The following is a 21,494-nucleotide window of genomic DNA, read 5'->3' as shown; positions in this document are numbered from 1 at the left end:
GATTTACCTCCCCATCAGTGTCATCATCAGTTACTTTGTTGAGCACTTAATATACTTAATATGTAAGAAAGTTACTATGTAATTTACTTACTATGAAACAAGGAGAATTCTTTTTTTTTTTTTTTTAAAGATTCTCTTTTTTTTTTTTTTTAATTTTTATTTATTTATTTTATTTATGGCTGTGTTGGGTCTTCGTTTCTGTGCGAGGGCTTTCTCTAGTTGTGGCAAGCGGGGGCCACTCTTCATCGCGGTGCGCGGGCCTCTCACTATCGCGGCCTTTCTTGTTGCGGAGCACAGGCTCCAGACGCGCAGGCTCAGTAATTGTGGCTCACGGGCCCAGTTGCTCCACGGCATGTGGGATCTTCCCAGACCAGGGCTCGAACCCGTGTCCCCTGCATTGGCAGGCAGATTCTCAACCACTGCACCACCAGGGAAGCCCCCAAGGAGAATTCTTAATACTTTTCATATATTGTCTCCATTGATCCTCGGAACAAAGTATGTTGTAAATATTTTTTTTTTTTAAACATCTTTATTGAAGTATAATTGCTTTACAATGGTGTGTTAGTTTCTGCTTTATAACAAAGTGAATCAGTTATACATATACATATGTTCCCATATCTCTTCCCTCTTGCATCTCCCTCCCTCCCACCCTCCCTATCCCACCCCTCTAGGTGGTCACAAAGCACCGAGCTGATCTCCCTGTGCTATGCGGCTGCTTCCCACTAGCTATCTATTTTACATTTGGTAGTGTATATATGTCCATGACACTCTCTCACCCTGTCACATCTCACCCCTCCCCCTCCCCATATCCTCAAGTCCATTCTCTAGTAGGTCTATGTCTTTATTCCCATCTTGCCACTAGGTTCTTCATGGCCTTTTTTTTTTTTTTTCCTTAGATTCCATATATATGTGTTAGCATACTGTATTTGTTTTTCTCTTTCTGACTTACTTCACTCTGTATGACAGACTCTAACTCCATCCACCTCATTACAAATACCTCCATTTCATTTCTTTTTATGGCTGAGTAATATTCCATTGTATATATGTGCCACATCTTCTTTATCCATTCATCTGTCGATGGACATTTAGGTTGCTTCCATGTCCTGGCTATTGTAAATAGAGCTGCAATGAACATTTTGGTACATGACTCTTTTTGAACTATGGTTTTCTCAGGGTATATGCCCAGTAGTGGGATTGCTGGGTCGTATGGTAGTTCTATTTGTAGTTTTTTAAGGAACCTCCATACTGTTCTCCATAGTGGCTGTATCAACTTACATTCCCACCAACAGTGCAAGAGGGTTCCCTTTTCTCCACACCCTCTTCAGCATATGTTGTTTGTAGATTTTCTGATGATGCCCATTCTAACTGGTGTGAGGTGATACCTCATTGTAGTTTTGATTTGCATTTCTCTAATGATTAATGATGTTGAGCATTCTTTCATGTGTCTGTTGGCAATCTGTATATCTTCTTTGGAGAAATGTCTATTTAGGTCTTCTGCCCATTTTTGGATTGGGTTGTTCTTTTTTTTGTTATTGAGCTGCATGAGCTGCTTGTAAATCTTGGAGATTAATCCTTTGTCAGTTGCTTCATTTGCAAATATTTTCTCCCATTCTGATGGTTGTCTTTTGGTCTTGTTTATGGTTTCCTTTGCTGTGCAAAAGCTTTTAAGTTTCATTAGGTCCCATTTGTTTATGTAAATACTTTTTAATGCACGTTCTACAAATGAAGAAATTGAGGCTCAGAGAAGCAAATTCAGCTGCCAGGGTAGGAAATTTGGTATGTGCAAGGAGATGAAGTTCAAATCCAGAGCCCATGTTCTTAACTGCTCAGCTATTTATTAGTGTTATTAATATTAGCATTATCATTATTTAAAAATTTTACAATTACATATTATATTTTTAATTTTTTTGGCCATGTCGTGCACCATGTGGGGTCTTAGTTCCCTGACCACGGATTGAACCTGTGCCCCCTTCATTGGAAGCACAGAGTCTTAACCACTGACTGGATCACCAGGGAAGTCCCAGCATTATAATGATTAATTATAAATATCATTTACTGATATATGTGCCAAGCTAGATGCAAAGCCTTGACCAACGCCAAGGGACAAAAGAGAGTGAAAAGGAGATGATTTTCCTCAATGTGTGAGTCAATGTTACCTAATTCCTTGCTCCTTTCCTTACTATTCCTTAGTGAATCCTTTGGGTTCCTTGTTATAACATTTAAACTCATGCGTTCACAGAAAGCTAGAACTGTGCCTTTTCTACTAGCTCCTTAATTTAACAGATGATATCTGAACATCTGTATATCATGAGGACCGTGCTCTCTGTCCTCTGGTGGCGGGAGTGAAATTATTCATAATTATATTCATATACCAGGCTCACTGTGTGACCCTGGCCAAGGTGTCTAATCTCACGGGGCCTTAGTTTTCTTATCCATGTGAGGTTGGTCTGTGACATCTTAGATTCTTCATAGCCATTGTCTGGGTGGAATGTCTGTGGTGTGGCCATTTTATCCCAATATTAGGAGATAAAGCACCCGCTTATACAAAGATTTCATTTTTCTGTTAAGTCCAGTCAGACTATACTGTCCTAACCAGTGCTTCCCAAAATATGGGTTAAGATCACCCACTAAGAGTTCTGATTATAAAAGAGAAAGGGACAGGAATTAAATGACATGGAATCACATATTTCTCTTTTGGTCTTTCTGCCTTCATCAAGGTGAAGGTCTCACTTTGAAGGTAATGTGTCTTTATCACTCCTCTAGCACTTAACCTCTCTTTTCTAAAAAAAAACCTTCCCAGACAACATATCTAGCCAAATTGTAGTAACATTCTTTAGTGTTTTCATTGTATCTGTTTTTGGTTAACTTCTATATTTGTGTCAAGCGAATTTTTTTTCTATTTGCACAGTGCTACGAAGACTATTTAAAAATTAAGTTATTTAAATGGAAAAGTTGCTTTAGAGAAAAATGTTGAATACCTAAAAGTAAGGATATTTACTGGTTATTTATTGCTGTATCACAAACCACTCCAAAAGTCAGTGGTTCAAACTAGAACCATTTCATTTATCCTATAACGTGGGTGGGCAATTCTGGCTAGACTCAGCTGAGTGGTTGCTCTGGTCCCAGCTGATTCTCTCATTATTTGCAGTGAGTTGAATCCCATGGATTCCTTCTCAAAATAGTGTTCTTAGAGGCATAAAATAAAATACATAGAATTACAAAGGAAACCAATTATATTGAAATACAAGTGTCGAGACACTACAGATTTTTTTATATCGCAGTGTATGGATTCTTTATTAACACATGGAGTACCAAGATCCAGTGGCCGGTCAATTAACTACTATAATTTTGAATAGTGGTGAATGTAAACAATATTTTGAGATCTCTGCAAAAACTTTAATGTGGTATACCTATTATTTCTATTGGTTCCAAAGTCATGAATTCTAACAATATGACTGTCATCTGTTGCCTAAATTCATAACGGAAATAAATGTTAAATATCATTTCAGAAGATGTGAAAAATCAAGATGCAGATTTCTTTTATCCATTCAAGGTCATTATTCTCCTCTACGTAAATGGGAAAATCTGCTTATGGGTTACGGCTGCACTCTTCTTCTTTTTTCCTTAAGAAAAGCAAAGGTGTGAGTGTCAAAAATCTGGGGAAATAGTGATTCCATTTTGATGAATACATGTTCTTTCAAATTTTTGTTGGCTGTTATTACTTGGGGTTTTTAATGGGCTATGTGTTGTCTTCCAGTGTCTAGCATAACAAAATGTTCCTCCTAACTCAGATGTGAGGTTCTTTGGCATTCTGCTAAAGCTCCAGGGAGCTCTCTTTGACCCTTCTCTTATTTTCACAGGACTTACATGAGCCTTCCTCGACCTTATATTTCCAAAGGATTCTCTGATGCCTGAGATAAGTGTCTGCCATTCTAACATATTTGTAGTTGGTAGCCTGAGGATGAAGATTGTCGGGGGTGGGGGGGCGGCGCGGGTGGTGGGGAGGAGTGAGACCAGGAAGTACATAAATAGGGAGGGATGAAGAATGAGATGAAAACCCAGTTCTTCTGGTATGACAAAGATGTTTTCTGGTCAGTGTTTAGGGGAAATGTTGGAGGGGCCGGGTGTTAGGGCTGCTGATGCAAACCCAGAAAGCAGCTATGTTTCATCCCATTCCTCTGCCTTTTCTGGGTAATTCTCTAAGTATTGTGGGGGACATCACAAAAAGATCTAAGGAATGAAAAGAACCTGAAATAACCTATCCCTCTTTTCAAAGAATTTTAGTAGGTACTTATCATGCTTTGCTATGTGGGATTCATTAGGGTGTGGAGACCGTTTATGCCAGGGCATCTGACTCCTATATTACTGTTGAACTGTTTGAAATATACAAGAGTATTTCCATTTGGAGTAGACTTAGGTAGTGAAAATATACGAATTTTAAAAAGCAAAAGACTGTGCTCGTTATCTATAGCTGATGACCAGTATTGGCTAGGAAGTTTTTTTAATCTCCTCAGTAGAGCTGCAAACAGAACTCTCTGTAGAAGGAAGAGTGATACTACAAATACGATGATATACAGCCAAGCAAGTTAGCCAAGAACACTGTTATTTTGGGGCTAATTGAGAATGCAGAGGTTCTAATGGCTCTCATAGGGATTAAAAAAAAATGGAACTAGCATTTTCTCCATGCAGGATTAAATAAAGAATGGTACCTGACTAATTCAGTGTCAAAACTAAAGAGTCATTTGTACCCAGTAGACTATTTTTTTTTCTACTGTGTCATCAAACACCCATGATTCATGCAAAGCATTGCTTGTTTTACTTGTTCATCTTTTAGATTGCATAATTAATAAATGTTTGTTGCAAAAACCCCACAAACAATACAAGTAAAAAGAGAAAATTCTTTCCCCCTACCAATCTCATCCTTTAAGATAATAGCCTTTAACAACTTTGTATGTACACTTCCTTCCTAGATTTCTCTCTCTCTTTTTTTAAAAAAATAAATTTATTTATTTATTTTTGGCTACGTCGGGTCTTTGTTGCTGCATGCAGGCTTTCTCTAGTTGCGGCGAGCGGGGACAACTCTTTGTTGCGGTGCATGGGCTTCTCATTGCAGTGGCTTCTCTTGTTGTGGAGCACGGGCTCTAGGCGCGAGGGCTTCAGTAGTTGTGGCACTCGGGCTCAGTAGTTGTGGCTCATGGGCTCTAGAGCACAGGCCCAGTAGTTGTGGTGCACAGGCTTAGTTGCTCCGCAGCATGTGGGATCTTCCCAGACCTGGGCTCAAACGTATGTCTCCTGCATTGGCAGGTGGATTCTTTTCTAAAATTTTTTAAATTTAACATCTTTATTGGAGTATAATTGCTTTACAATGTTGTGTTAGTCTCTGCTGTATAACAAAGTGAATCAGCTATATGTATACATATATCCCCATATCCCCTCCCTCTTGAGCCTCCCTCCCGCCCTCCCTATCCCACCCCTCTAGGTGGTCACAAAGCACTGAGCTAATCTCCCTGTGCTATGCAGCTGCTTCCCACTAGCTATCTGTTTTACATTTGGTAGTGTATATATGTCAATGCTACTCTCTCACTTCGTCCCAGCTTACCCTTCCCCCTCCCCGTGTCCTCAAGTCCATTCTCTACGTCTTTATTCCTGCTGGCAGGCAGACTCTTAACCACTGTGCCACCAGGGAAGTCCCTCTAGATTTCTAAATGTGCATATCCACATACAAGTGTGTATGCATGTACAAGCAAAATAGGATTATCCTATACATTAGTTCTGAACCTTGCTTATTTCACTTAAAATAACCGTCTTCCATCTCTCCATGTCTATATTAGAGGGAAACTCCTATTTTTTTTTTAATTTAATTTAATTTATTTATTTATGGCTATGTTGGGTCTTCATTTCTATGCGAGGGCTTTCTCTATTTGTGACAAGCGGGGGCCACTCTTCATCGCGGCGCGTGGGCCTCTCACTATTGCGGCCTCTCTTGTTGCGGAGCACAGGCTCCAGACGCGCAGGCTCAGTAACTGTGGCTCACGGGCCCAGCTGCTCTGTGGCATGTGGGATCTTCCCAGACCAGGGCTCGAACCCGTGTCCCCTGCATTGGCAGGCAGACTCTCAACCACTGCGCCACCAGGGAAGCCCTTTTTTTTTTTTTTTTTACAACTGTGCTGTGTGAAATTCCATTGTATGGCTGCCCTACCATTTATTTACTAGTCTCCTAATGTCTGGCATCTAGGTTGTTTCCCACTCAACAAATATTAATTGAAAGCTTGTTATTCTCTAGAGATGCCGCAGGAGTACAAGATATATAAGGAGCTACCTCTTGTCTCGAGGAATTTGAGACTGAATATGTGAGTCAGATAGACTGTGTAACAAATAGCCTTCACATTTCAGCAGAAGATACTAAGAATTCCAATGTCACAGAATCTAATGGCAAACCGAACGAAAATAGTCCCTCCAAAGAAAGACATTGTACAAGAGCATTATTTTTTTACAAGAGCATTTTATTGGTAGAAAATCCAACATATCAAAACAGAATGGTTAAAGGGCAATTATGGCACAGAATAAAGGCTTTTTCTTATAAAATGTTTGATTTGTTAAGTACCCCTCTAGTACTTAACTCTTGATTTTTGTACCAACAGCTATTTGATATGGTTAAGGGGAACTGCCAAGTAAACAGAAGCTTGAATATTAGGAATCCATGAAGGTTGGAATTCTAGCTCCTTCTCTTGAAATGTTTACGTGAAGAAGTATAATTCAATATGTTTAAAAGGGCTTTTCAAAACCTAGGTATGTCAGGAAATTTTAGTTCTACTTCAGATCATCCTAGGCTCATCTTTCTCCAAGACTCTTGGCCATTTTTTCTCTCCAGCTTTCACTTTGGAGACAAACTTCACGTAGGTTCTCATAATTGCCATGGCCTCACGCGATACTGAGCAAGAATTACCTGACAGCAGCTTGTCTCAAGCCCACGGCTTGAGCCTCTTGTCTTCAACACAGGGCTTCCCCGTTGACATTGAGACTTAAGATACATCGGGACCTGCTTGGAACTCACAGCGATACATACCAAAGTGCAGAGGAATTAATGCCCCAGGGGATAAACCTTCGATCAGTGGGAACTGAGGGTTAGTGGATAAATATTCCTCCCTCTTGCTTCACACCTCACCTCCTCCCCACAGACAATCTTAAGATGCAGTAGCCCTTATGGCCTCTCAGAAGATGGTCCCTTGAAGTGATGCAATTAGTTGGTCTTAATATGAAACGTTGGCCATCTCTGTGGTGCACCCCTCATATTTGCTCTTCCCTGACCCCTTCCCTTTCCCTCACTTCTGCTTCCCTGGGATTGTACTCCCTAATAAAAGAGTTCAGATAAGCTATTGGCTCAGCCACTGTTTTCTGGAGAATTCAGGCTAAGACAACACAGTCTTAACAAGCGAGATAGAGCTGGATATACTGCACTGTGTGTGCTCATTACCTCATTTATAGCTACCCATTACTGAGCACCTAAGTGCCCAAAGTTTTTTCAAAGTGCTTTATATGCCATCGAATAACCCCCCTATGAGGAGGTTATTACTATTAATAGCAGTTTTTATTCTACAGGAAAGAAAACTAAGGCTTGGAAAGTACCTTGCTCTAGGCTGTATCAGATCACTTTCTAATTTTGCAGTTATTGCAATTGGTGGAGGCTCGGGGAGCCAGATGGTGCCCATCTCTACCTGACAATTCAGGTCCTCTTTGACCTCAAGTTTCCTCATTCCTTAAGCCCTCAAATATATGTATCAGGTATGTAAAAATGCGGTCACTGAACAAGAAAGACAGACTTTGGACTCAGAATTATATGCGTGAGGCAACACAGCAGAGGTGCCAACTCAGAGAGGCCCCTATGTGCGTCCAATCAGAAGAGCTAGGCTCGGCCAACATGGGATACTGTTCATGGCATGACTCAGCTGTGGCTTCAGCTTTCACACCTCGGGGATGAGTAAGGGTAGCACAGTTTCTCTGCTAAAATCGTCCCCGACTTCTCAGAGTGCCACTTGGGAAAGAGGATGGAGGGCTCTGCAACCAGGATCTCTAATTCCCGCTGTTCTTGCTGCATCATCACACTCTCTGCTCCTGTCCTGTCTCCCTTAACCTGGGCTCAATCCCATCCAAAGTTTGGTGCAAGAGAGTCCCCCCATCCGACTGATTGGCAGCCTGACTCCCAGCCTCCCCAGGGCCACCACACTGCTCAGCAATTATTTTCTCAGTCTCAGTGCCCCCCTCCTTTATTCCATTTTACACAGCAGCTGTTCCAAGCATTTACTACTCTTCCACCTTCTCTCAAATGGTTGTCCCCGTGCCACTCTCAAGAGAAGGAAGGTGAGAGCTCTTTACCATATCCCCCACGAAACTACACTCACCTAGCCCTTCACCTAGTCCTCCCCATTTCTGTCAACTCAGTCCACGATGCTCTCTGTGGTGCTCCGTGCCCTGGTGGGATTCAGGAAGAAACCCCAGACCTCCACGATGGGCTCCCAGGTCTGAGGCTGGGCATGGAGTAACAGCTTTCCCTCCCCTCTTTCCATATGATACAAAATATAGAAGGAAAAACATCATAGGACTTTTGTCATAATCCTTTAAAAAATGCTTAGCTAGCTTTTTGTGCATGTGTGAGTCTTACTTGTAAAAGCCATTGTTGACAGCCGTCACTTATGTATATGGATTCCTATGGAAGAGATGGACACTGAGGTCAGGTCACTTCAACCTTGGTCATACCTGGGGAGGTGGGTACCCAGAAATGGGAGAGGGAAGCATCTGGTTTTATTTTAATTAATCACAGAAGTTCTATAAAATCTTGTAAAAGTCATGATCTCTTGAATCACAGCAGAGTACCCTCCCCAACCTATTCATTCCTGAGCGCATCATACCGGCAGTCCTGCTGGTAGCACATATATTGTCCTGGTGGAAACAAATTTAAATTAAGGTTGGTCATGAGCGTGTATCTGTGGCACTGCTCCTGGATTATGAAAATAAAATTCAGGTCAGAGAAAGCAAAAGCCCTTTTCACAGAGCTAAATTACTTTTGCTCTATACCAAGTTCAATTAAAGAAACAACTTTCTCTTCTTGGCAAAGTCTTCTCAATTTTTTTTCCTACCTCTCCGGTCTACTTCCATCAATCCTTCTACTCTATAATCAAACACGAGAAAACATAAACAGTAAAATTTCACTAATGTGGTTTAAAAGGAAAAGATTGGTTTAAAAAAGTTTGCACTGGACTTGGCAAAAATACAATAGAATACTTTCAAATGGGCTGAGAGAGCACCATTTCATTCAGTGTCTGTATCATATCTTCTTAAACCAGTCGTGTGTTGATGGGCACCTGGGAGGGTTTCCATGTCTTGGCTGTTGTAAATAGTGCTGCTATGAACATTGGGGTGCATGTATCTTTTCAAATTGAAGTTTTTATCTTTTCTGGATATATGCCCAGGAGTGGGATTGCTGGATCATATGGTAGTTCTATTTTTAGTTTTTTAAGCAACCTCCATACTGTTCTCCATAGTGGCTGCACCAATTTACATTTCCACCAACAGTGTAGGAGGGTTCTCTTTTCTCCACACCCTCTCCAGTGTTTATTATTTGTAGACGTTTGATGATGGCCGTTCTGACCAGTGTGAGGTGATACCTCATTGTAGTTTTGATTTGCATTTCTCTAATAATTAACAGTGTCGAGCATCTTTTTATGTGACTGTTGGTAATCTATGTGTCGTCTTGGAAGAAAGTTTTCTGCCCATTTTTGGATTGAGTTGTTTGTTTGGATATTGAGTTGTATGAGCTATTTGCATATTTTAGATATTGATCTCTTGTCAGTTTCATGTTTGCAAATATTTTCTCCCATTCTGTAGGTTGTCTTTTCATTTTGTCTGTGGTTTCCTTTGCTGTGCAAGAGCTTTTAAGTTTGATTAGGTCTCATATGTTTATTTTTGGTTTTATTTCTTTTGCCTTGGGAGACTGATCTAAGAAAATATTACTACAATTTATGTCTGAGAATGTTTTGCCTATGTTCTCTTCTAGGAATTTTGTGGTGTCATGTCTGATGTTTAGGTCTTTAAACCATTTTGAGTTTATTTTTGTATATGGTATGAGAGAGTGTTCTAATTTCATTGATTTACATGTAGCTGTCCAGCTTTTCAAACACCCTTGCTGAAGAGACTGTCTTTTCTCCATTGTATATTCTTGACTTTTTTGTTGTAGAATAATTGACATAGGTGTGTGGGTTTATTTCTGGACTCTCTCTTCTGTTCCATTGATCTACATGTCTGTTTTTGTGCCCTTTTGATTACTGTAGCTTTGTGGTATTGTCTGAAGTCTGAAAGGGTTATGCCTCCAGCTTTGTTCTTTTTCCTCAGGATTGCTTTGGCAATTCTGGGTCTTTTGTGGTTCCATCTAAATTTTAGTACTATTTGTTCTAGTTCTGTGAAAAATGTCAAAGGTATTTTGATAGAGATCACATTAAATCTGTAGATTGCTTTGGGTAGTATGGCCATTTTAACAGTATTAATTCTTCCAATCCAAGAGCATGGGATGTCTTTCCATTTTTTGGAATCATCTTCAATTTCCTCTATCAGTGTTTTATAGTTTTCAGCATATAGGTCTTTCACCTCCTTGGTTAGGTTTATTCCTGGGTATTTTATGTTTCTGATGCAATTTTAAGTGGGACTGCTTCTTTACTTCCTCTTTCTGATATTTCATTACAATGAAATGCAACAGATTGCTGTATGTCAATCTTGTATCCTGCTACTTTGCTGAATTCATTTATTAGTTCTAATAGTTTCTGTGTGGAGTCTTCAGGGTTCTCTATATAGAGTATCATGTCACCTGCAAATAGTGACCTATTTATCTCTTCATTTCCAATTTGGATACTTTTAATTTCTTTTTCTTTTCCAATTGCTGTGGCTAGGACTTCCAGTACTATGTTGAATAGAAGTGGTGAGAGTGGGCATCCTTGTGTTGTTCCAGAATTTAGTGGGAAGGCTTTCAGCTTTTAACTGTTGAGCATTATGTTGGCTGTGGGTTTGTCATAAATAGCTTCTAGTATGCTGAGATATGTTCCCTCAAAAACTTTGGTAAGAGTTTTTATCATGAATGGATGTTGAATTTTATCAAATGCTTTTTCTGCTTCTACTGAGATGATCATGTGGTTTTTGTCTTTTCTTTTGTTGATGTGGCATATCACATTGATTGACTTGTGTATGTTGAACCATCCTTGTGACCCTGGGATGAATCCAACTTGATCATGGTGTATGATCCTTTTTATGTGTTTTTGGATTTGGTTTGCTAATATTTTGTTGAGGATTTTTGCATTTGTATTCATCAAAGATATTAGCCTGTAATTTTCTTTTTTTTTGTAGTGTTTTTGTCTGCTTTGGTATCAGGGAATTTATTGGAAGGATGTGGTCCAGCTCGTAGGATGAAGAAAGATGAAGAACTGGGTTTGAAACAAGTAAGGCCAAGGGAATTCAGAGTGCTTCCTCAGCAGGACCACCTCCCCAGCCTCATGGGGGTAAAAAAAACTGGAAGAATTGAACTGTAGCAATTTTTGCTACTTGCATTACTCAACTCAAGTTTCAAAGTTTGAGAATGAAGGGATAAATTGGCCAACATCAGGACATAAAGTATGCCTGTGGATGTACCAAGAAAGTAAAAGGAAGGATCTAGCAGGAGCCCTCAAGGTCACCATCAACTATTGCTGTGTGTGTGCAAGCACTTGGGTTTGCTGTCCCACTAAGACTGCACAGAGTGGAGGAGAGTTAATTACCCTGAGGAAACTGAGGCAGTCAGGAAAGGCAAATGGAGGCTGGTCTGAGTAAATGTCAACAGTCCCTTATACTCCGGTGGCATTAGAAAGGATTCATTCTACGTACTTCAATTGCAGTTGGGTCCTAAAACCCACTTTAGCTTCACATACTAAAAGGTTATCAAGAAAAACGTGTTCTTTCGGCTTGTCCTTTAGTTCTTCAGACAGAAACCAAAACCACAGTGTCTGAGAGAGCTAAAGAGAGCATAGATGCACACAAGAAAACCTGACATTCTTATGGAAACTTGACCCCGGGGAGTAGCCAGTGGTGACAGCAGCATCAGCCTATTGGCTGCTGTACGTAATCTTGACTTTCAAGCAAATCACAGATATATTCTATTCTGCAGTGTGTGGGACTGAACTTAGAGTTGTGAGGATTTCATAACGTTGATTGTATGCGGAATGTAGTGCATAGCATAGGTTTTCTCATATCTGAGGGAGTTTAGGTTTGAGACCCCTGAGAACTGGGATGGACTAGATGACTTTTGAATATGTGATCCTATCATGTTTTAAGCAAAAAGGCAAAGTAAGAGCATGTTTCTGTCCTACAAAATGATTTTGTTGCCTCTAGTTGCAGAAGCTCATAACTGGGCTTTGTTAAGTCTAAGGAAAAACATAAATAAATAAAAATAACTAACATAGAAGGAATGTCCTTGTGCACAGATGTAAAAAGTTCTATTGTTATCCTGCTTCTTTTTAGAAAACATTTTCTTTTTTTTAAGTTTTTGACAAAATAATTTCAGATTTACAGAAAACTTGCAAATATAGTTCAGAGAGTTCCCATAAGCCCTTCATCCAGCTTTCCCTAATGTTGGCATCTTACAGGGTTCTGCTACAGTTATAAAAGTCAAGAAATTAACATTGATGTAACCTACATCACCTACAGACCTTATTTGAATGCTACCAGTTTTCCCATTAATGACATTTTTCTGGTCTAGAATCTAATCCCACATTGCAATTAGTTGCTGTATCTTCTTAGTCTTCTCCCATCTATGACAGTTTTTCTTTCTTTTTCATGGCCTTGGAACTTTTGAAGGATATTGATCAGTTATTTCATGGAGTATCCTTCAATTTGAGTTTTTCCAATGTTTCTCTCAGAATTAGAGTTAGGCTGTGCATTTGTTATGGACTGAATGTTTGTGTCCCCTGAAATTCATATGTTGAAATCTTAATCCCCAATGTGGTGATACTTTGTGTGTACTTTGCCCTTTCAGTGTATCATATTGAGGAAACATGGTGTCAACCTGTCTTATCTCTGGCAGAGGTTTACTCGATTACTTGATGAAGGTGGTGTCTACAGAGTTTTTTCATTGTAGATCCTCCTATTTTCCCTTTGGTAAAATGCTGTAAGGACATACTTTGAGACGATGTAAATATTCTTGTTGTTCATCATACTTTCATCTGTTAACTTCAGAACCCATCAAAGATTCTGTCAACAATTATCACTGTGGTGTCTACCTAAGATGATTTTCCATTTTAATCATGTCCTCTATGTTTTCAATGTTCGTCAGTTGGAATTTGACTCTAAGGCAGAATTTAGCAAGTATGTTCTAAATGTCTGTGCTGTGAGGGCAGCAGGTCAGGGAACCAGCCTTCCTTCTGTTCTTGGAGGGTTCAGTGCTGGTCAGTTAAGCTCCCGTTGGCTGTTTGATCCCCAAAACAACAGCTGCAGAGGGAGGAGGAGAGGATCCGCTTCCCTTGGCTCTTCGCTGCCCTCTGGGTTCGCTCCTGCTGTTCCTTACACTGGGCGCCCTCTGCCTCCCCTTCTAATTGTTCTACTGGCCTCAGCTCTGGTAAAGACTTAGTAGGGAGCTTTCTTATTCTTCTTCCTCCACAACCTTAGCACTTCTCCCAGCTGACTCTGTCACAGCAAAGAATATGCTGTCCTAAAACAGACAGATTTTCTTGTACGTTGCCCAGCACACTGTGAGTAAAGACCCCACTATTTAGTCCAGATTTCTGAGCTGTTGGGCAGCACCTGACAAACAGGACCTCCCTGGGGAGGATCTGATAGAGAAGGAGTGAAAGTAGAGTATTTGTCACAAAACCCTTTCTTACATTTAACATTTAAAAAAATATTTTGAGGTATAATTTGTATACAGTAAAGTTCATTTTTTTGATGTACCATTCTATGAATTTTGACAAATGTATATACTCTCAGGTAATCACTACCACATCAAGAGATAGAAATCTCATATCCCCTCAAAAAGTTCCCTCGTGTCCTCTGTAGTCATCCATCCCCACCCCCTCCCTTAGCCCCTGGCAAACACTCATCTATTCTCTGTTCTTTTAGTCTTGCCTTTTCCAGAATGTCATATAAATGGAATTATAAAATACGTAGCCTTTAGAATTTGACTTCTCTCACTTACCATAACACTTGTGAAATTCATTCCTGTTATGGTTGCTGTGAGTACTTCAGTTCTTTTTATAATTGAGAAGTATTCCATTTTATAGATTTATCACAGATTGTTCATTCACCAGCCACTGGACATCAAATTGTGTTCCGTTTGGGGGGTTATGAGTAAGCTACCACAAACATTCATGAACTAGCTTTTGTGTGGACTTATGTCTTCATTCCTCTTGGGAACATACCCAGGAGTGGAATCACTGGGTCATAGGGTAAGTGTGTGATGAACAGACCTCTTTCCAGAGTGTCTGTATCTTTTTGCGTTCTGACCAGCGATGTATGAGAGTTCCTCCTCCTCACCAGAACACTCAGCTAACTGCGCACTTTCATCTGCATTACTTTAGACCAGTAAGGGTAAGCGTCTTTTCTTTTCTTTTTTTTTGGCATGCAGGATCTTAGTTCCCCAACCAGGGATGGAACCTGTGCCCCCTGCAGTGGAAGCGCCAAGTCTTAACCACTGGACCGCCAGGGAAGTCCCGGTGAGCATCTTTTCATGTGCTTATTTGCCATCTGTATATCTTCTCTACTGAAGTGTCTATTCAAATCTTTATGTGTTTCTTATTGGTTTTTTAATTTCCCTATTATTGACTTTTGAGAGTTCTTTGTATATTCTAGATATAATATCTTTATCAGATATGTGACTTGTAAATATTTTCTCATAGCCTTTGGCTTCCCTTTTCATTATCTTAACAGTGTCTTTTGAAAAGCAGAACTTTAAACTTTACAAAAAATTTTTTTAAAAAACATCTTTATTGGAGTATAATTGCTTTACAGTGGTGTGTTAGTTTCTGCTTTATAACAAAGTGAATCAGCTGTACATACACGTATATCCCCATATCTCCTCCCTCTTGCGTCTGATTATTAATTAAATTAACTAGCTTAAGTTCATTGATTAAAATTAAAATGGAATGTAATTAAAATTTTCTCCTTGGAGGGAAATTAAAAAAAAAAACAAAAGCACATTGAGAAACATTGCCTTAGAGCCTCCTCAGATGACCCGTAAGAGGGCTTGTTCGATGATGCTCCACAATTAATTTTAAATTACTCCCAACCATGTTTTTGTCTTATTTTAAAGTTGTGGATACTTTTTCTTGAACTAAGAGAGCCATGGAGTAGAAATGGCTGTCCAGCACATCTAGATAGAGAGGGCCAGAGGCATCTAGCTTCAGACTCCCTGGAAAGGGTGGGAGCAGAAACATATCTTCTGTGGAATTCAGAGAGCCCAGGATTCAGCTGAGGGGTAGTCAGACCTGGGGTGGACCAGAGGCCAGAAGTGAGAGATGCAGTGGCAGCAACCATACTCAGCCCAATGTATGCCAGAGCGGATAGACCACGTCCAGTCCAGCCATGCAGAGCGCCCCAGCATTCTCACATCCTTTTGGACTGTACCTGTACCCGTAGCGGTAGGGTCAGAGCTGGCTATGAATTGAATTCTATTACATTTCCACCAGATGGCCCAGTGGGAACTCAAAATGGACATAAAGTTCAGGTAAAGAAGAATATAGCACATCACATTTCCTATATCCCTGCATTTTTGGCCTGAGATTTTACCTACTGTGTGTACTTACGAAGAAATGCCAGGAGAGAAACATCCGATAATGTGATGGGGACAGAATGCTGGATCCCCTGTATTTCTTGAGAACCTGAAACAGCTGATGAGCAGAACCGCAGAAGAACATACACTGGGTATAGGTGGAAATTCTTACATGTGATATGGGTGCATAGGGATTGTTAACTTCTTCAAGCAAAAGCTAAAAGTTCCAGTATTGAATTGGCAGAGATGGTGGTCTTTCTCCAGAAATTTCTGCTGGCTGCCTCTTCTCTTTTCCCCACTTGTCATCTTTCCAGGTGGTAAAATCCTGTCAGAATTTTAGTGCTTAGCATTTTCCTTCGTGAGCTGCTTGAATCCCAGAAAAAAAGCCCTGAGCACTGTAAAGGGAGCTCCCATGAATAGTCCTGCAAAATTTTACTGCCAAATAAGATATTCAGCAGAACTTTAAACTTTTGATGAAGTCCAATTTATTATTTTTTTTCTTTTATGGTTCATGCTAACATTTATTTGTTTTGTTTGATTGGTGTTGGTTAAACTTCTTTGTCTGAATGATTTTCTTCTTAGAGAATTTCTGAAAAAAAAAAAAAAATACAAGTCTTGCTTTCTAAAGCCATAGCCAGGACAAGTCACTTAGCCTTTGTGTGACTTAGTTTTCTTAGCTGTTAAATGGGAACAACAGTCCTGTCTTTCTTGGGAAACATTTGTGTTGCCTCTAGGATAAAAGCCAGAAGACATTTGCCTGAAGTGAAAAGGCAAAGAAATGTTTGGGCTTTGAGAGTTTTACGTTAGGAGCAGCAGGTTGAAGAGGCAAAAAGGAAGTGAGCATTTACAGGGGAAGAAATGATGGAATAAAGTATTGTTGGATCCTTACTTACAGGAAGACAAGGAGCAGCAGTAAGCAGAGAGACTTCCCCTTGACATGGCTAGACTCCAGAGCAGGAAGAGAGAAGTCTGGGAAGCAGATATAAAAAATGATTAATATTCAATAAATTTAAGAGAAAGTCCCCAAATGGAAAAGTAATAAAAAGCCAGGTGTTTTTATTCTTTGATGATGTAGTTAGGACGTCCTTTGGAACGGTATTTTTCTGTGCAAGTATTGTCTGGGCTCAGTTCCCTTTAGAAGGTTAATAAAAAATTAAACAAGAAGATCCCATATACTGAATCCAAGGATTCTTGTATAAGGAACTTTGCACACCTCTCTCTCTGGGTGCTCACACCTCCCCATGAGAAGTCAACTTGCAAGGAGGCTCAGTCCCAATAACTGCACATGTAATTGATTATGAGTGAACCGTATCATGCAGCAGGACTGAAAAATTGAAGGGACCCTCTTCAGAAAGCCAAAGTTCATTCCTCCCTATCACACTTCAACACACCAGGCTTCTTTCTCTTTCTAAAGACAAGTGGGTCCTGAGAGAAACGCAGGATTCTTGATGTCGTAACCGAGTAACTCTGTTCAGACAGAATGGCTTCTCAACATCCTGTTTTATTACATTCCATACTTGGATAACAGTTCTTCCTAAAAAGATGTCTTTCTGTGGCATTGCTTGCTTAGGGAGCTTTTAGGTACCAGGGTGGTCCTTCTACCCCAGTCCACCGTAATGAACTGCTGATTAATTCTTTACCACCCACTTTGCAAGCGAACTGTGAGTCGTGTTTAAGTAGGATGGGATAGAATCTTATCAGACAGGACTTCACCAGCTGGAAATAGAAACAACTCTGTCCATCTGGCCTGGGCAATGTGCCCTCCTGGAAAATTACTGAACAGCACCCAACTCCATAAAAATACATTCCTTAAAATGCCAGCAGAAGGCACAGACTTATGGTGAAATGAAGAAATTATGCAGCCTGTGCAAAGCTCAATTCATCACCAGGCTTGGATAATGGAAATAAATGCTCACCCAGACTTTGTGCCAGGAACATTAATAATTAGTTGGTGGGGACTGTCATGCAGGAAGGTCCTGGCTGTGATTCAGATTCTGGGCGTGAAAGTGTGTGATGTAAACCCCGTGAGACGGTAGAGCAATGAGACATTTGGTCCTGGGTGGGCTGGGAATCAGCAGCAGCCCCCTCTCTGTAGGGAGGCAGTGGGAAGTGATGGCTTTTGGGATGTCTCCCTGGGTTGAGGAAAATTTGCCCCGTTTAATCTGGCTGCCTTTCCTTTTCCCTTACTGCACCCTTTACGGAACTTTGGCTGCGGCTGTCTTCCATCGTACAAAAGGGAAAGCCCGCAGACTAAGTGCCTTGTGTGCTCCTCGCTGCCCTCCCATGGCCACTGTCTGTTCCCAGGTGCCGTGATGTCTCCTCGCTGTTCTTCCCCCAGTCGTGGTCCTCAGGCAGGTATGGGTCCCCTTCTCCATGGAGCCCTCCTTGCTCTCCCAGCTAAGAAGACACCTCCCGCTTCTATTCCATTTTTTTGTGGCACATGTTATTTCTACTTCACATCCTAAATATCCTGTGAGGCTGGGAGCCATGTCCGATTCAAATTTGGTTTCTTCTCATCCCCAGCACACTGCTTTGCAAGTTGTAAGTTCTCTACCAATATTTGCTGAGTGAATCAAAGAAATAACTCGTGACTGATAATGGCTGTGTGACCTCCTGGCCAGGAGCATTTTTGTTTCAAATGTGTTTTAAAAGGTGGCATGGGGTGACAAAAATGACCAGGTCTTTGTGATCAAACAAATCTGGCTACAAACGTCAGCTAGACCACATACTCTTATTTCACTGCCTTTATTTCACTCACCTCTAAAGAGTTATTTCTGCCTGTTGTACAGGGTTCTTGTATGGATTAGAGAGGGTAACATGTGCAAAGACCCTTTAAAATTTAAAATGTTCGTTCCCCTCAGAATGGAAGTGCTTAACCTGAAGAAATAAAGTTCCAGCGAGAACTTTAAGTGTCAGAGGCCCCTGGCTGGGACAGCCACCTCTGCAGGACGCGCCATCTGGGAGCCCACGGGCTGTCCCTCAGCACACGGGGTGAACAGCTAGCCCCTCTACCCTCCCAGGCCGTGAGTGCACGGGGAAGCAAGGTGACGGCAGGGGAGCCTCCCAGGAGTTCAGACTGATGTGAGAGCTCCAGACCCCAGGTGAGAGCCTCGCTGTGTGAGCCCAAAGGGTCCCCGGCTGGTACAGCCAACCTGGCTCCATCATCCACTGGCTGCCGAACCACAAGGGGATAAGACACGTGAAGTTCCGTTCAGTTCAGCAGATATTTAACACGTGGCTGCTCCCTGTGGGTCCGCAGTGTAGTCCCCGACCTTCAGGGGTTGCCCCGTCGTGGGCACAGACAGTCACAGAGCAGGGCTGGGAGCCGCAGGCGCAGCGAGCCTCCTCCTTCCCGGATTCCACATTGGCAAACTCACCTACTTGCTGAAATCTGTTACCTCAGCATCAGTTGTCGTGAAGTTTTTCTGGTCATTCACAGACGTGTGTAGAGCAGGGAAAACATCTGAGTCCCTCGACAGGCACATCCCCAGGTGAGGGGAACCAGGGGATGTTTCAGCTCTCATACCGTAAACAAGTGTCCTTTTCATGATCTGTGTACTATGCCACCTTTTCCACGTTTCTGTGCTTTTTGTTGGTGATTTTACTGTTCAGAGTAGCCCCCCAGCACAGCGCCGAAGAGCCGTCTCGCTTTCCTAAGTGCAAGAAGCCCGTGATGTGCCTCAGGGAGAAATACGGTGCTGGACAAGCTTCACTCAGGCGTGAGTTACAGGGCTGTCGGCTGTGCAGTCAGTGTTAACGAGTCAACAATACACGTTAAATACGGTGTTTTAAAACAGACAGTCACATAAAACAAGGTACCTGCTGATCAGCTGATGAAAATGTGACCAGAGGCTCCCAGGAACTAAACCCTGTATTTCCCCTGGGAGCAATGATTCAATAATCTCTAATTCATTGTTCGTGGTGACTTTATAGAACACAACGACAGCAAATAATAAGAATTGACTACATTTAAAAAAATACTTATTTATGTATTTTGGCTGTGTCGGGTCTTAGTTGCAGCATGTGGGATCTTTTGTCGCAGCACGGAGGCTTCTCTCTAGTTGTGGTGCGCAGGCTCTGTAGTTGCGGCACACAGGCTTAGTTGCCCCGAAGCATGTGGGATCTTAATTCCCCAAAGAGGGATTGAACCTGTGTCCCCTGCATTGTAAGGCAGATTCTTAACCACTGGACTACCAGGGAAGTCCCAAGAACTGACTACATTTTGGTGTGAATTAGAGTTCAGGGTTGGGAGTGATGGGTGGGGCTGGAGAGACTCAGTGAGGAAGTTTCTTAAACGGCAGGACTGGGTCTCGTCTTGCTGCTGGAGCGTCAGGGGCAGTGGAACACGGTTAGATTAGATTTTACACTCTGCTGCCTGGAAGAAGGATGGATTTGAAGAAGGATTTTGGCAAATGGAGTCAGGTTTAAAACTACTCTCCAGGAACCTTTTACCTACATCGGCCAGCCACACACAACTTGTAGATACACAGACACTTCTAAAAGTACGTTTCTGTGTGTGCTATGGACCGAATTGTGTCCCCCACCCCAAATTCAGACATTGAAACCTTAACCCCAAATATGATGGTAGTAGGAGGTGGGGCCTTTGGGAGGTAATTTGATTTGGTCATGATGGTGGAGCTTTCATAATGGCATTAGTACCCTTATAGGAAAAGAAAAGCACTCTCTCTCTCTCTCCCCCTACCGTGTGAGTACGTAGTGAGAAGGTAGCTGTCTACAAGCCAGAAGAGAGCTCTCACCAGAAATCTGCCATGCTGGCACCTTGATCTTGGACTTCTAGCCTCCAGAACTGTAAGAATAGAAATTTTTATTGTTTAAGTCTCTAGGTCTATGATATTTTGTTATGGCAGCCTGAGCAGACTAAAGCAGTATGAAAGCTCTAAAATTGCTAAAGATGCTAAAGAAGAGGCAGGCAGACACCTTTTTTTTGGTTGGGATAAAAATTACTTTGGGCATTGGATGTATGGTCATCTTTCTACTGAAAAACCATGAGATGAAAAACAATTGGATATTTTCTAATTTGAATTCTTTCCTTTATCTGATTAATTACACACACACGCACACATTCACATTCAAACACTTCTCTCGACTTTGGAACACGTTAGAAAGAGCAATGAATTGGGAGGCGGGTGATTTGAGTTTAAACCCCAGTTTTGCCACCAGCTAAATGGTGTCTTCGGGCCTCAGTTCCTCAGTGCTTAAGTGAGGACAGTAATGTTGTGTTAGCTCAACCCAGATCAGAGGGTCATTGCAGTGAGAGGAACAGACCGTAGATGTAAAAAAAAGTTAAAAGTCTATATAGATGCAAAGTATGAACATGGCAGAAATAGAAATTGCTTCTGAATTGCCGGGAATCCAAGCCTGAAATAATTCTTGGAAGCAAGAAAGTCATTTGGGACTTCATAAGTGTCACATTGCTCTTCATGGTTTAAGAACACCAGAGGAGCTAAGACATGTTACTAAGAAAATGCATTCCTACCACCTGATAATAGTTGTTTTTATGGAACTCCATTTTTACTCTCATCTGTATGACAAATATACCCATATGCAAACTAGGTCCAGCTTCAACTAAAGTTCCAGAAAAAAAAAAAAAAAGAAAACTTAGCTAGAAACTGAAGTGGCTAATGAATTAATTTATCCTGTCCCCAGATATCTGTGAGCCCATTACGTGCTAAGGATTGTTTGGAATGTTTGGGGAGGT

General features: G+C 41.3%; 1 long non-coding RNA gene across 3 annotated transcripts in view; it reads left to right on the top strand.

Annotated features, from left to right (window-relative positions):
- Positions 1 to 21,494, top strand: part of LOC309645913 — a 253,739-nt gene that overhangs the window by 116,492 nt on the left and 115,753 nt on the right. For all 3 annotated transcript variants that reach the window (XR_014255106.1, XR_014255107.1, XR_014255108.1), the window contains exon 2: positions 14,633 to 14,720. This is a non-coding gene — a long non-coding RNA (uncharacterized lncRNA). The remainder of the gene's footprint in view (positions 1 to 14,632; positions 14,721 to 21,494) is intronic.

This window comes from Balaenoptera physalus (genome assembly GCF_965194825.1).
Source record: "Balaenoptera physalus genome assembly, chromosome: 16".
In the NCBI taxonomy this organism is placed as follows: Eukaryota; Metazoa; Chordata; class Mammalia; order Artiodactyla; family Balaenopteridae; genus Balaenoptera; species Balaenoptera physalus.
The sequence above is the reverse complement of the archived record's forward strand: the minus strand, read 5'-3'. Positions and strand labels throughout refer to the sequence as shown.